The sequence below is a fragment of the Euprymna scolopes genome, chromosome 27 (genome assembly GCF_053919585.1).
Source record: "Euprymna scolopes isolate OS-2025 chromosome 27, ASM5391958v1, whole genome shotgun sequence".
NCBI classification, from domain to species: Eukaryota; Metazoa; Mollusca; class Cephalopoda; order Sepiida; family Sepiolidae; genus Euprymna; species Euprymna scolopes.
In genome coordinates, this window is record NC_136508.1 from 42,194,283 (window position 1) to 42,209,792 (window position 15,510).

A 15,510-nucleotide genomic window follows, 5' to 3' on the forward strand; every position below is an offset into this window, starting at 1 on the left:
GCAGTGAGATATCTACTGTATCGATAGAAGGATCCCATCATTTTTCCAGCGGCCGTGGCAACAACTTTGATGTACGTGTTCCATTTCAGATCAGGCTTAACGGTTAAACCCAGAAGCTTGTCAAAACATGAGGCCTCACCAAGACAAGAGCCATTCATTTCAGTTGATGCCAGATAGGGTTAAGAGCGTTGATGATGGAAAGATAAAATCTTGGATTTAGATGCATTAAAAGTAACCAGCCACTCCTTTCCCATTGTACCACTTGCTCAAGATCAGAAGAGAGAGAATATATATATATATATATATATATATATATATATATATATATATATATATTGTGAGACATTCCCTAACAACGCCATTTTGTTTGCCCACCTAACATGATTTGCTAGACGGTCTTTGATTAGTTCAATTTGAATCCGCCAGATTGGCGCTAATTTTGTATACATGTGCGTTTATTTTTCAGTCTAACAATGAACACGGAACTGTAAAGACTCACAAAGCGGTATTCTGTTATAGAGTGCCAGGATTTTACCTTCATTGGACACCATGCAGTGGGTGGACGAAGGACATTTCTCTAAATACTGAGACAACATGATTGCTGAACTTATTTTACCCAATGAGGATTTCTACAGTGTTCGGCTTGATATATTTGACTACGAGAAATTATTCCTATTTCTTCCAGAGACTACGAGGTCCTAAAATATGCCATATTGGGCGACAACATTCACGCCGTGTTCACCATGTACAATATCGACATCCTTCTAAGGAAACTCCGAACTAACATTCCCACAGGCTCCATTGCGTATGGATAGCAAATTCAGCCACTGTTTTTGCAAGGACTTACTGTGAACCAAAGAACTTTCATTTACTGATACATCTTAAATAACATTTGAGTTTTAAAGGTATGGCTTTGTTTGTGGAATTTCATTTGCTATTTGCAGGGAGGAAATTGGGTGTGTAGGGAAGAAATTTCTTGCAATATATATATCCGTTCACATACACTTTTTAATGATAAAGCTAGAACCCAGAATTTAATGGAATCGAACAATTGCATCGACAACGGACAATGCAAGACCCAAAGTGGTTTTCGATGTACTGCATCTCATCAGTGACGTGCTCCGACATGGATTCGAACCCAGGTTGTCGCACGCATGAAGTGTGCAAATACTGACGACCTAACCGTATGGTCCAGGACGCAATCTGTTTGCTATGCCTCGATTTTAATTTTTATATTTCATCTAGTTCTACATTCTACTATGCATGGAGTATTGTTGCCACATTTGGGCTGGTGCATCTACAACTAGTCTCTCCCGCTTAGAGTTGTCAATCTAAATCGTCCAACTTTGAAGTTGATGCAGCTGTTATCAGCACAGTGTGGAGATGGGTTTGTCGATTTCAGAGCGGCGATAGAGATGTGGGTGACACAGCACACTCGGTAAGGGCTAGATTATCTAAATGGATGACTCAATAGGAATTTATTCACATTACACTTGAAAACGACCATATTATACTCAGCTGAAAAACAGGCAAACGGTGTTGTGTTCCACATGCGGACAGTTCTAGGAAAGAAACTCTGCTCTTGAAATTTTCGTTTAGTTTTGGGCACAGATAGAGAGTGAGGATAGGCGCGTATGTGTTTTTAAAAGAACTATGTTATGCATACTTTTTTATACTGCTTTGATATTTATGGTGCAGGTCAATAATCTGAAACAAACTCTGGGGCAATATCTTATTAATTCAGCAGAATACGCAATAATTAGTATATGATATGTAAAATAGTGCTTAATTTCGTAGACGTAACAAGTGCGTGCGATAATGCAATAGACCACTTAGAACGTGGTAGATGCTGAATCCAAATGTTCTCACTACTTTGAATTCAGCTGATATGTGCTAAAATATAATTTTATCTTAATTAAGACTTATGTTGAATCAAACACTGCTCAATACCCTAGATAGAATTATAGTAACGGACACATATGGAATTGAAAACTTTTCAATATGTCAGATAGTAAACTAATTATTAGTACTTAGTAGTAGGATACAATAATAATATTAATGTTTACATTTGCAATCATAATTCACAACTCACAGGGACAAACACATAAAAATATTTAAAGAAACCTTTGTTGGAACATGTCCAGTTATGTTTTCCTTAAAGTAGAGCCAAACAAAAAGGAAATATCACAGTTTTTATAAACGGAAAATAAAAATTATTGTATACAAACATGTTTTAAACTAATAATCAACATGGCAAATAAATATCATGTTTTATTTTAAATATTTTTCTCTGATCCTTCAAGAGTCAACGGGACGACGATCATCTAGTGTATATATATATATATATATATATATATATATATATATATATATATATATATATATATATATATATATATAACTAGTTCATTTACTCACATCAAATTAATATACAAAAGTATAGATTTATGCTTAAACTTTAAGTATTTGCTTCAAAAGTGCTCAATACGTAGGTAGAGCTAGTTAGTAATTTATAAAATACTAGCGCGGGTACCCGGCGTTGCCCGAGTGTTTGTTTCCGGGACGGGGGGGGGTTAAAAAATGTTATGGTAGGTAAGTAGGAAGGATCAAACCCGGAGTCATGAGTAAAAGTAGGAAAATAAAGTGTGAAAAAAAACAAAAAAAAAACATCTGCAACGTTAACAGTTCGGCCACCAAGAAACGTCCATTCCAGTTGTTTAGGAAAAAAAAAAAAAAAAAACGACTACGGTAGGTCGGCGCGAACGTGAAAATATAATGTGAATTGTCCAGCACGCTAACCACTACGCCACAGAGCACTGCAGCTTAGTTTAGTGATTTTAAATAACTTCACATGAAAGAACTACGAAGCCAAACCGGTGTTCTCTTCTCAACTGTTCCTTGTGAACAATCCCCAAACGGTGTTAAGTGGTGGCAGGGGGAGGAAGAATTTATTAGAGAGAAAATATTTTACCACTTCCATTGATCTTAACCGATTTTGGCCGTGACTTCTCAGCAGAAAAAGTATAGAAATCTAAGATTATCGAGGAATTTGAGAAATAATAAGCCTATAACACACCTCAGATATTGTTCTGCAGTTTGTGCATATTATATTTGCATGAAATATCTTGATTTTTAATCCTATTAAGGTCAAAATCAGACGGGAAAAAATGAGTTCATTTTATTTATATAGAAGATAGATAGATAGATAGAAGAATAGATAGAAGAAGATAGATAGATAGATAGATAGAATAGAAGAGAAGAAGAGAAGAGGTATATGGCGACTAAGCTACACTGAATATTCTGCGTTTCATCCACTATAGGATTCGTCAAGCTTATGCGCCTAAGCCTGACGAATCCTACAGTGGATGAAACGCAGAATATTCAGTGTAGCTTAGTCGCCATATATATTTTATAAATTACTATATATATATATATATATATATATATATATATAGAGAGAGAGAGAGAGAGAGAGAGAGAGAGAGAGAGAGAGAGAGAGAGAACACAAATTTAAGACTGTAAATTATATTTTACATGAAATTATTGTTCAACGGGATACTCAATTAAGTTATATTAAAATTTTCTTAATCCGAGGAGTTTCAAAGAAACGCGTTCTCCTCATTAGAGGAAAAATATTAGCAAATGAATATTATAGAGAAGCTATGGATTTGCTGTTACTGGTATAAATGGAAACAGCATTATATAAAAACTAGTCATGTCATAAATGCAAAAGAAATTGGTGCATTAATGCAAAGAGTGCATGAAATAATCAATATTGCAAATACATATCATGTTTTATTTTAAACATTTTTCTCTGACCCTTCAAGGGGCAACGGGACGGCGGTCGTCTAGTATATATATATATATATATATATATATATATATATATATATATATATATATATATATATATATATATATAAACCTCTCCATATCTTTTCATCTGGATTTTTAATATCTGATTTCTAATTTTTATTTTTTACTTTTCATTTCTTTTCATATATATGTATATATATATATATATATATATATATATATATATATATATATATATATATATGTATATATATATATATATATATATATATGTATATATATATATATATATATATATATAATTTCAAGACAAAATGATGTCGAGATACAATGTCCCCATAAGATCACAATTAATAATCCAAAATATGTGTAATCCAGGTTTTTAGAAAATTCCGTTCGCGAGCAGTCGAGAAATAAAGATTATTTCGCATCGGTAATATTTTTTTTCATTTAGGGATAATTGAGCCGGCGAAACAACTCCATAGCCGCTCTCTCAACCTGGACGTTCACATGTCCATCTTGTCCGACTATTACTTGCTTCTCTCTCGATCACGTGCTGCATTTTTCTCACATTTTCTTGTGATGCAAGGCCACGCACACTTGCTAATTTGTATACGTGCTTTAACGACTGTTGCTGCTAATATTTTTGCTAGTCAGTTTTCCTTCAGGTGCTGCCAAAATGTTCACATGTGCTCATATGCGCTCTGTTACACTGGTAGTAAGCATTAAACTTGCTCCTCTCGAAAGCTGAAAGGCAATGCCTGAGAGGGTGAACTTCTTAGAACTGCACAATAGTCATCAGTCATACCTTCGTCAACAGGGAAAATCCATTTAAACAGTGTCCCATGCTTTATTGACTCTTGATTAAGTAAAGGTCGATACGTGATAAAGGAAAACTGGTGCTTTCACATGAGACCTCGTTTTTTTTGGAGGGGGGGATTAATTGCGAACCTTGGCCTGTATGATATATGGAGTATTATTGTCACATTTGGATTGGTAAACCTTTGTCCCATTTAAGCGGTCTTGATAAGGTGCAGAAACATATTTGCAATTTAATTGGCCCTATTATTTTTACTTCTCTACAACTTATCTCTCACAGATGTGATGTGACACAGCGCGGACGGCTCTACACGGATGGATGCGAAAAATGCTTTAAAAAGATCACGTGAGAGACGTGGAACACGTTCGTGGTCACGTCAGAGGCATTAACAACGTTCGAGATGACGTGAGTGACATCACGGTTGTAACAATGAGGAAATGAATGTCGTTGTTACACAAAAAACGAGTCGAAGTTCTTTTTTATTATTATTATTTTTTGTCTACTTTGTGACTGAACATGCAACGTGTGTTCGTTCCCGGACAACATTACGATGATGTTGCTAGTCTCAGTCTTTTCTATAAATATTATTATGGCATATGTCCCTCAAAATTCCCTGATTTATTCCCTTCTTCTTTTGTTCCAGCTCGTTTGACTAGTTGGTCTAGTGGTCTTCATCAACTCGCTGTTTTGATGCCTCGTTGTAATACAGCTTACTATTCCAGTAGCTTCTTTCCAAGAACCGCAGGCTTATGGAACTCTTTTGCTACTGACTGAACTGTCCTCACCCTACCTTATACGTTGGTCCATTCAAAATTAATCTCAATAGGCATCTCTTCTCTTTGAGATAATTACCTTTCGTTCGTGTTGGTTCCTTACATTCAGTCAACACAATCCTTGTCTTGAGCGATTTCTATTTTTAAAAACGGGTGCTTATTTACTTTCACTTACTAAGGAAAAAAATGTTTAAATAACATTTATAGTGCACCTACTTGTCACGGCATGGAGATGTTATATACCAAAATTCACACACATTGATAAAGTATATTTTTATCATTGAAGAAAATCAAATTTTACGATTTTTAGCGATTAAGAATTTTTAGCAGCCATTGATGAGCCTTTGATTCTGGAGAGTTTGTTAAGGAGGAGGTAATCAGGGATGAATTTTGAATTCAATCAAATATGACGACTGGTTTCTCTCGCATCGAGCAAGTCATAAAATTTGATTTTCTTAAATATAAAAAATCTACTTGATCAAATTACGTGATTTTTGGAATACGCTATCTTCGTTCAGTGACGTATATCATAAAGACTATTTTTGCATTTTCTTTACTTAAAATGAACAAGTTTATATACGGGGTAACCACGTTGACACACTGGTCCCATTTAGATCACTGGCGTTAAGCATCGTTGCACCTGGTCAGTACTAAAATGGGTGACCATTTCTGAATACTGATTGCTGTATGTGCTCTCTGCTTATCTCGGCATTGCTTCCAGTCGTCCTGAAATTCTTCCTTGCCACTGGACTAAAGCAGTACTGGCCAAGGTGTGGTTGGGTATTTCTCTAAACTTGCTTCAAAATTACACGTACAGACACTCTTGCAGGGGATATCCATTGTCTCTAGAGACAGAACGGAGACCACACCTACGTTTAAAGAGGCCATACAAATTCTTGTTGAGCTTTCTTCTCAAATAATCTAATTCCTGAACATTCTCAACAATTCTTACCAATCATCACGGCGTTTCACTGTCTTCTTCACTAATTCAGTAACCTTTATCCTCGAATGGCTTATGGGCATTTATAAGAGGTGACTCGTTAATACATAAAAAGAAATATTTAAATGAGTTACATGTTGCCTGCTTCTGGGTTTGACATCGGATCTGTCTGCTATCGCCACTATTACTAGTAATGGCGCCTGGACGAATCCATGTAGTGATTCAATAGGATAGATTACCTTAACAAAGACCCGCACAAAGAATTACGTTAACACTCGATTCTAGTAATATAACCGAAGTTGGGCCTGCCAAGACGTGGCCCTCCTAAATTAAGAAGACTTGTGTAATTAAACGTGACGTCATACATTTTGGTGCAAACAGATAATATGTATTTATAGAAAGTACAGAAATAATGGGTTGCTAGAGACTGCTTTTTGTTATTGGTCATCGCGACTTTCTGTTGCCATCATTATATATTGCGTCAAGAAGAGTACATGTGTTTGATTACCATAACCAACTCATCCTGCTAGCTCCTTACATTAAGTGGCTTTATACCTTGTCCAGAGCGATTTCCATTAAACAAAATATTTACCCGTTGCCAGAAGAATGTCTATGTGTTTCATGGTAGAACCACAACCGTCGAAGTAAAATGTCGGTGTGTTGACGACAAGAGATAGTAGCATCTTCTCAGACAGGTGCTATTAATGTCTTAGCAACCCTGTGTATATCTGGCGTTCATGTCGGCATGTAATTGTTTGCTATTGAGCATGCGTTATGCGTCTGTGGGACAAATACCCCGTTTTCGTGGGGGCGTGTTTGTTCGGTCCTGACCGCACACCACAATAAACAAATAAATAAATATAATATAATAAAAATATAAAAAAACAGACACACAGTGTGTCGGCGTGCGTACATTCGAGAGCAGTCACTGGTGCGTATGACAAAGACGTCTGATTAATGGGGTGGATAATCCGGCTTAGTGCTAATCGTGTTGTCTACGTCAAGTAATCTCGGCCGTTTAATCGAGCATGGCGAATGGACATCGAAACGCAGAGGCGGCAAATAGTGCGCTCATTCTCCACCCATCTATTTTCCGACCGACGACGTTTTCTTCTTGTCACCGCAACTAACGCTCTCACGCCCCAGCGATCTTTGTCTCCTATTCCTTTTCTTCTTTCTCTTTCTTTCTTTCTTTTCTTCTCGTTGTCTATTTCTTTATTTTTGGTGATCACGCATATTAACCTACTCGAGCCATTGTTTGCTGCCTACGTCATGAAATCTCTTAGGAAATAGACGGTGTTAGACAAACAAAATTTCTTATGAAGATCTAGCGCCTGGGCGTAAAATACGCTTAAATATGATATTTTAATTTGCCCAAATTTCATATTAATTATTATAGTATCGTTATTTCAACATAAAATAAAAAGTATTTGTGTACCATTAGCTAGAATTGAAACTGTAACATTAATCGGCTAAAGACGCATAAAAGAACGGTCCGTAACAAAATCCAATCATTTGAGATTCCTAGCGTCGCTCTGCGACTTTTAGTTTCGGAGGAGATACAGTTTGAAAATATGACAGACATATATAGAGAGATAAATGCATACATACTGACAAACAGATAGATAGATAAATAGATAGTGTCGCAAAATATAAAGCCGGTCAGCAAATCCCTCAATGACAAAGTAGAAGAACGAGGGTTAGTTAGTTAGTTAGATAGATAGATAGATAGATAGATAGATAGATAGATAGATAGATAGATAGTCTTTTATATAGGCACCGCCAAAACTGGGGGGGGAGGCAGCTAAGTACTTTTTGACGGACTGTCTTTTTAAAAATCTACCAAAAATCAGGTAATTATCCGATCAATACGAAATTTTAAGCGATTATTAAGAGAAGAATGAACTTTATAACAGTGTACTTATTTTTCATAAACGATATTAATATATATATATATTTTGCTTACAACCCCCCTTGTTTTGAGGGGGTACAAATATGCTTAAAATAATCATCTGAAACTGAACTAAATATATTGTGTTGTTGTAAGGGACAGAATTATAGATTAAAAAAAAATTGTTTGCATACCTTATTTTGGCCTCTGAATATCAAAACTTCGATTGTGTTTAATTATCCCACTTTTGAGTTTTGAAGTGTGAAATTCGATGAATATGTTAAGTAAAATAATTAATTTAAGTATAGCAAAACAAACAAAAAAATTTTTTTAATATTTATACGAAAAAAGCCATTTTAAAATCTTTGATAAATAAATTAACAAGTTTTTTTAGCGAGCCGAATAATGCATTACCATTATTAAACAGGGCATGCTTTGAAGAATCGATACAAAAAAAAATCGATAAATATTGTGCCCTTTGTGTTAAAAATATCATAATTTTTTCGATCCCGTTTGAAAACGTTTGTCGCCTTTCGACTACGGTGGACCAAACCTGCTGAAATAATTTTTTTTTATTCTGCTTTAAATTGCCCCCCCCCCATTTTGGGGAGCCTGACCCCCCACACACATACACATTAAAAACCAAACTCATACAAATGGTCACCCATCTGGTACTGGCCAGCCTCGGCGTTAATAATACATTGAAATTTTCGTCACTGAGAAATAAGTTTTTTTTTGGCCTGTTTGTCTTCCATAGTTTGCTTTTTATTAAACACAAACGTAAACATTGTCGATCTTGACTCTAGATCGACGTGAAGTAACTGGTTGCCTATATGAATAAGTGGAATTATTTGAAATCCAGGTACTTATATTATAATATTTTTGCATATTCTCATAGAAAATCATCCTAAATCTTAGTTAGACAACAAATAAATAAATCAATTAGTTCAAAAACCTTCTTTTTTTAAATATTTATGTACGTTTTTTGTGCAAGAAAAAATGTCAATTGTTAACTTTTTGGGAAAATTTAACATTTAAAATTTAATTAAAAATAGTAGAAAAAGTTTTACTTATTCTGCTTTCTATATGATAAAATTCAGGGTTTTATCTTTCTGGAAAAAAAAAGTGTGTCAGAAATAATGGATTTTAATAAATGTAATTTCGTTTTAAAAAACAACAACAACTTGATTTTTCGGCCATTTTTGGCGGTGCCTACTTTTATATATTAGATTTGTGCAAAATTGAAATAAACAAGAAATCGTGGAACGTAATAAGGTATTTGGGTTGAGCTCCTAAGAATACCCTTTTCCTGCCTTGACAGGATATTAAACGATCTTCGAAATCTAATGAGCGCCTCCCTACTTATTCTTTCTCACAGAAGAGACGTTGATCTATCGTTTCTTTTGTGGTAGGTGCTCGGCTGGTCTCCAATTTATGGTCGATCCCTGTAAAACGTTCACAACAAATACTCGCCTATCTGTAACAACTACCAACAACTTCTCTTACACCCTATCGGTGCTCAGAACTAAACGAAAATTCCATGGGAAAAGTTTCTTTTCTAGAACTGTCAGTCTGTGGGGCGCAATACTGTGTGTTTGCTTTCCGACTGGCTATAACATGGTTGTCTTCGAATCTAATTTGAATAAATTCCTATTGAACCGTCTGCTAAAATAATGTATGCCCAACCCAAGTTCCGCCATAATTGATCATTTTGTCTCACCATTTACTCAACACTTAGTATCTACCCTAGCGGGGTCTCCAGGCTTTGATAAGTGGTGACCACCGAAGCAAAATTAAATGAACGTATTTATTTTAAAAAACAAAAAAAAAACTTTAAAACATAAGAAATTGCAGAACATAATTGGGGGGGGTACACAAATTGACTAACACCGTCTATTTCCTATGATGCATGATGACGCAACACCAAGCAATGGCATAAATAGGTTAATATGCGTGATCGCTTTTTTTTTTCAGTTGTCGTTATCTCTTTCCTTTGTTTTCCTTTTCGATTTCCCTTTTATCTTTCTTTTTTCTTTTCTTTATTTTTACAAGAGGTTCACCTCTTATCACCCTCGAAAATAAGGATTAATTGTAACAGAGCGCAGACATAATGAAGTCACCAGTAAAGGAAATAACTTTAACAAAAAGAAAGAGCACTGTCTCCATTCCTCCTTCCATGTCTCAACTAGGTCGAATTATTTTATTTATTTTTTTTTTTGTTGTAGAAGAACTTTCGGGACTTTAGTCTGGAGGTATTTGGAGCATCTTTTAAAATTTTGTGGATTGGTAAGTCCCTGATGTACTCGACGTTTTGAGCCCACTTTTTAGTTGCCTCTTCTTTCTTCATGTGGAGTGATGCGGTTGAGCTTGCTACTGGTAGCCATTGTGTTGACTTCCTGAGGTAATACACTTGGTTTCTTGGCGTTTTTTTTTTTTAATTGATCTTGTATGTTAGCTTCGAGACCAAGTAAAGGTATATACTGGTTATAATAGAACAGTTGAAGTACGCGTCCGATGTAACATTGCTATACGTTTAAAATGTACCAAACGTTGTACGTAAATATTCGTAAAGGAGAGGAAACTTTGACACGAGCTTTTTTTTTTTTTTTTAGGTGAAATAAAAAAGTTTTCTTTCGTAAGATTTCACACTCACGTAATTACAACAAAAACTCGCCATTCTTTAGGGTTTTTTTTTTTTCAGGTTTCAAGCCTTTATATCTTTTAACTACAATCTGCTGTTGTGTTGACGTAATTCTTCTCTACGATCAACATGTCGACATGCTGACTTCTAAAAGGGCGCGAGAAAGTCGAGCGTACCTTTCAAGTCGCGGCGCGTTTTTTTTTTGTTTTTTTTCCTTTGCCATTTTTCTTCCCTTTCCTTCGATGTTAATGCATATATATATATGCATTTTATTCTGTGCCATCACACCCTCGCTTAAATGCTGACGTGCCGTTAATTTGGCACGTGACTCGTCAATATGCGTACGTATTTAAATGATTAGGCCACAACTAGGTTACAATACCAAGATGCCATTGGTATGCATTAATAATTTTAACGAAAAATATTCGGAAGCAATACTTTTTTTTACATGGAGTTCACCACTTATCAAGGCCCAAGGGCCACTCGGGGATAAGGGTTATTTTGTGTAGAGTAATCAATGGGATAGTATAGTAATAGTATTGGAGAATTGATAAAGTGTCATTACTTAAGGGGGCGGTTCATCAGGGATTTGTTTGTGTTGCACTTGAAGACATCCAGGTTGAACTCGGGAGGGAAACAGGCAAGCGGAACAGAGGTCCACAGGCGTGCAGTTCTAAGAAAGAAGCTTTGTTCATGGTATCTACGTTTTGATTTAGGCACAGATAAGGAGTGGGGAAATTATTGACCGTGGTTTCAGCTAGTCGGGTGTTTTTGGAAAAAATTGGCCAGCGGGGATCAGAGAATGGAGCTCAGACAAGCGCTTGCCATGGAAATAACGATAGAACAAAGATAGGCTCGCTACATCTCTTCTGTGGGAAAGAGATCATTGAATAAGTATTGTACCTAATAAATTAAACGAAATCTTTAAAAGTAAAATTCGAAATTGTCCATTAATATAGTTTCATTCTAGGATGATACACTGATTCGCACACTTCTCTAACAATTCCATCCTTTTTATTATATCAAGTTCTTGGTTCTAGAATATACCGCAGATTCCGATATCACCTGAATCTTTTTCCCTGGGCATTCTTTTATGTCTTCAAACAGTCAGTAATCACTGGGGGTGATCCCATCTAAAAAAAAAACATATGGCGCGGAAACATATCGAAATGCCATCGTTAATATCGATTTGTTGCACAATGATTTTCTCCTTCTTCGTTTGTAGCCGGGGGAAGGAATTTTCTTCAAAAACACCAATGATGCTGTATAATATCGCTATTGATGGTCCTTTTTTTCTTAACTTATCAATGAACAAAATCCATTGCGAATCTTAAAATACGATTGCTAAGGCCTTGCCCACTGATGTTAATGTCTCTGGTCGCTTTGGATGATTTCATTCACCTGAACGCTGATTTTACTCCAGGGTGAAATGATGGTTCCAGGTTTCAACCATTGCCGCATATTAAAGTAATAAAAACTCATTTTTATTGCCTTAAAGAACTTGCAAACAACGATCTCAATAGTTGCAGCATTGTTGTTTTGGATCAGCTGTAAGCAAACGCAACACCCAATTCGAATACAACTATTTCCTTGACAAAATATCTTTACCCCGTGTGTTATTTTATGCAACTTAAATTTATGACTGGCAGATAATGAATTGGTAGAGTTTTTTTTTGTTGTTTTTTTTTTTTTGCAAGAAAACTGCTGAATGTCAGCAACCTGAACGAAAAACGTCGCGTGTGTCCGTACGACTCTGTTTACAACATCTACATCAACATCTTGGACTTTGTTTCCGACGAAGATATATATATATATATATATATAGATATAGATATAGATATATGTGTGTGTGTGTGTGTGTGTGTGTGTGTGTGTGTGTGTGTGTGTGTGTGTAGAAAAGTGAAAGTGTCTGTGTGTGTGTGTCTGTCTGTCTTTCTGTGAACATTTCTCTACACAATAACTCTGTTAATATTCAGTCTACAGACTCGAAATTTGATATGCAGTGTATGGAGATTTGGGAAAAATCTTTGTAACTCGTTTTCGGCCAGAAATTTGGCTGTTAAAGGACCAAAGTTTGACGATTTGACATTTGAGAACTCTACCAAACTCCTTCAAACTCCGCCAATTTCGGGTATAAACACTTAAAATTTTAGATATAGGTTCCTTGGAAATGTATTTAAGTTAATAACTGAATTTGAGCTCAAAACAATAAATGGTAAGGGGTCATAATAGGGGTCAAAGTTTTTAAAAAATTTGGACCTCTGCGGTCTCTACCAAATTACTCAGACAATTCTGGTCTATCCATTTGAAATTTTACATAAAGGGTATTCAAAGATAGGGCAAGCTTTTTAATCGGTTTGGGTCGACAATTTGAGCTACATAAATTTATGTATGTATGTTTGCATGTCTGCCTAAAACTTTTCACAAAGGCGACGAATGTTTACAAGATCAGTATCGTTTTGAAGCTCGACTGTTCAAACGACAAATACCGAAAAGTTGGCTAAAAACATTAATATCTTCACCCTAAACCAGGCACTTTTATACAGAGAGGGGTAACTTTTTCCACTGATATTTTTTATGCCTGGGCAACGCCGGGCACCAATGTAACGGATTACTACAGAAAGGGGTCGTTTTTTTTCATCGATACTTTCGAAAGTCGTCCTCTTTTTCGATTGTCTAGCCTTAATTAAAACCTACGTCACATCCGATTTGACGATAGTTGTAACAGCAAAGACGTCATATCTTTTCCCCGCTCTTTTCCTCCTTCACGGAACGAGTTCGAGACTGCCTTGCTACTAACCGTTGGCCTTCGGGACAAGATCAAAGTGTAGTATCTGTTCCGGCAGATACTGCAAGCAAAGACCATATGTGTGGGCGACCTCACATATAAGACCTTGGTCAATGTAGGGGCAACCCTTCATACCAATTGTCACTATCCAGCTCCCCTACTCCCCGGGGAGCTGGTCCCCATTTCCCCTTCACTCCTCACATTAAAAATCGGCCTTGTGCCTAATTTGCTCAGTGGGGGAGCAAATAAATACCATCTGTTCCGGCAGATGCTGCACTTGAGATGGTTTGTGCCAGTCAATGGAGGGGAGGCCCTCTATACTGGGACAATTATTATTTTTGGTAACCAGAGTGCCCCCTTTTTGCCTACTTTAAGGGGAGCTGGTTTTTACCTCACATTAAAAACGGCCTTGTGCCTAATTTGCTCAGTGGGGGAGCAAATAAATACCATCTGTTCCGGCAGATACTGCACTTAAGATAATTTGTACCAGTCAATGGAGGGGAAACCCTCTATACTGGGACAATTATTATTTTTGGTAACGAGAGTGCCCCTTTTTTGCCTACTTTTAGGGGAGCTGGTTTTTACCTCACATTAAAAACGGCCTTGTGCCTAATTTGCTCAGTGGGGGAACAAATAAACACCATCTGTTCCGGCAGATGCTGCAAGCTATGACTAGCTAGGACTAGCTATGACTAGCAAAGACCAGATGTGGGGGCAACCCCACATGCCTGACCTTTAACCAGCTCCCATTTCCCACCTCTCGGGAGCTGGTCCCCTTTTTCCCTTCCCCCTCCCTTCACTCCTCACATTAAAAATTGGCCTTGTGCCTAATTTGCTCGGTGGGGGAGCAAATAAATACCATCTGTTCTTCAGATGCTGTACTTAATTTTCTTGTTCTCTTTCGGTGGAGGAGAAATCTTTCACGACTGAGACAATTTTTATTTTTGTACCTTTTCTCAACGTTAAAAAACGACCCTGGTGTCTAACTCTGTCCCGTGGGGAGGCATAGTAAATAGGTACTATCACTTTTTTTTGCTAAATACACACCTTCAAACACCCAGGAAATTCCAGGCACCCATGCTAGTATATATATATATATATATATATATATATATATATATATATATATATATATATATATATATATATATATATATATTTATTTATTTATTCAGATATATATTTATTTATTGATATATATATTTATTTATTGAGATATATATATATTTATTGAGATATATATATTTATTGAGATATATATATATTTATTGAGATGTATATATATATATATATTTATTGAGATATATATATATATTTATTGAGATATATATATATATTTATTGAGATATATATTCATTAATTTATATATATATTTATATTTATATATATATTTATATATATTTATATATATATATTCATATATATATATATTCATATATATATATATATATTTATTTATATATATATTTATATTTATATATATATATTTATTTATATATGTATATATATTTATATATATTTATTTATATATACATATTTATTTATATATATATTTATTTATATTTATTCATTTATATATATATATATTTTAATTTATATATATTTATTTAAATATATTTATTTATATATATATTTATATATACATATTTATATATATATTTATTTATATATATTTATATATTTTTATATATATTTATATATATATTTTTATATATATTTATTTATATATATATTTATATATATTTATATATATATTTATATATATATATTTATTTATATATATATTTTATATATATATATATTTATATATTTTTATATATATATATATTTATATAAATTCA